At 50.5% G+C, this 2,028-nt stretch overlaps 1 pseudogene; it reads left to right on the top strand.

The window, feature by feature from the left end:
* Window positions 1-311: 311 nt before the first annotated feature.
* On the top strand, window positions 312-1,397 carry LOC102922916 (ferritin heavy chain pseudogene; annotated as a pseudogene).
* Window positions 1,398-2,028: the final 631 nt, after the last annotated feature.

Raw genomic sequence — 2,028 nt, 5'->3', positions numbered from 1 at the left:
AAGAAAAGTCACTAGTGTAGACATTGAAGTCACCAGCCAAGGTGACTAAATCCTTAAGATACGAGATAATGTCTTCACACTACTTTAATGAAACGGTCACGGTTAGGTGATATTCAGATAACTTCCTTCCTTAGAGTTAACTAGCCACACAATTTATAAAATAAACAAACAAACAACTTGGCTGTTTATTCACAAATGTCAGATACCATGTTGTTAGGATGGTCAGCACAATGCCTTCTGTGAATGAACGCAGCTTTCTTTCTTCCTTGACCTTTGACCTGGTTCAACAGCCCGAGGCCCCAAGTGCCGCCATTGCTGTCTCCATTGCTATCTTCCGGCCCTTGTTTGGGCAGTTGCGGCTCCAGGCGCCGCCTCGCAGTCTGACTGGACAGAGTCAGGAACGTGTCCTGCCTGCCTCCTCAGCTCCTCCTCCTTCTCCTCAAGTCGCCGTGAGGCTCCTGAAGCCGCTTCCACTTCGCCAGCTCCTCAGCTCGCAACCAGGTGTGTCCTTCTTCTCGCTCCTGCTCCAGACCGTGAGGCCTCCTGCCGCCATGGCTACTCCTCAGCCCGAGATGGAGCAGCCCGAGATGGAGCAGCCCGAGATGGAACAGCCCAAGATGGAGCAGCCCGAGATGGAGCAGCCCAAGATGGAGCAGCCCGAGATGGAACAGCCCGAGATGGAGCAGCCCGAGATGGAGCAGCCCGAGATGATGGAGCAGCCCGAGATGGAGCAGCCCGAGATGGAGCCCCGTTACCTGGCCGAGAGCAACGCTGCCATCAACTCGCAGATCCAGCTGCAGCTGTATGCCGCTTACATCTACCTTTCCATGGCTTTCTTCTGCAATCAAGATGAGGTGGCCCTGGTGAACTTCGCGCTCTACTTCCTTTGTCAGTCCCAGAAGTGGATGGAGAGCACCGAGAAGCTATTCCACTTCCTGATCCAGCGCAATGGCTCCCTCGTCCTTGGAAGAATTGCCGATCAACAACGCCATGACTGGTGTGATGGCCTCATGGCGATGGAATGTGCCTTACACCTGGAGAAGACGCTCAACCAGAGCCTCCTGCAGCTGTACCAGCTGGCTAACAGCAAAGGCGATGCCTGCTTCTGCAGCTTCCTGAAGCGCCACTTTCTCCAACAGCAGGTCGAAATCATCAAGGAGATGGGTGGCTACGTGACCAACCTGCGCCAGTTGGGGGCTCCAGGAAATCGCCTGGCTGAGCACTTCTTCGACAGGCTCACCCTGGGAGAGAGCACCAAGGAGAACTGAACTGGGACTGTCACTGCTACGGTGGGGTCGTCCTCAGATCACCAGGCAAGGTGCTATCATACTTCCAGAAGTTTCCCTAGATTTTCTGTTTAGCACTGTTTGCAATAAATTTGTTTCTCAGCAGAGTAATCGTTTCCTGTTGACTCATATGTGTAAAACTCGCGCGTTTAAAAAATGATGGATTCCCTTACAGGTCTAAAATGAATATCCAGGTGTGGCTTCACACATCCAAGCCGGATCTCCTTGCAGCTAAGAGCTCAAGTTGGTGGAAGGGAAAGGATATTCACAGGCCCTGGGGAAAGACCAAATTAGCTTTGTCTTTTAAACTGTGTGAGCTTGGGAGTGTGTGTGTGTGGGTTGGGGGGTGGGGGTGAGGTGTGAGTGAAGTGAAGTGGAGTGATTGGCCCATAGACCTGGTATCTAAGCATGGGAAATGTGCAAATGCACGGTAAAAGGGTAAACAGAGGAGTCACAGATCAGATATCCTGCATATCAGATATTCACATTATGATTCATAACAGTAGCAAAATTACAGTTATGAAGTAGTGATGAAATCAAGGTTTTGGGGTGGGAGAGGGCTGGGGAGAGGGGGGTGTCACCACGACGTGAGGAACTGTATTGAAGGGTCGCAGCATTAGCAAGGTTGAGAACCACTGGATTAAAATAAAATTAACTTTACCTAAAGCCCATTAAGTTGCTAAAATATTAAAATATTAGCATTTGCTGATTCCAGGTAAGACAACGAGACCACCTGAAAGAC

Source organism: Peromyscus maniculatus, chromosome X (genome assembly GCF_049852395.1).
Source record: "Peromyscus maniculatus bairdii isolate BWxNUB_F1_BW_parent chromosome X, HU_Pman_BW_mat_3.1, whole genome shotgun sequence".
Classification (NCBI taxonomy): Eukaryota; Metazoa; Chordata; class Mammalia; order Rodentia; family Cricetidae; genus Peromyscus; species Peromyscus maniculatus.
The sequence above is the reverse complement of the archived record's forward strand: the minus strand, read 5'-3'. Positions and strand labels throughout refer to the sequence as shown.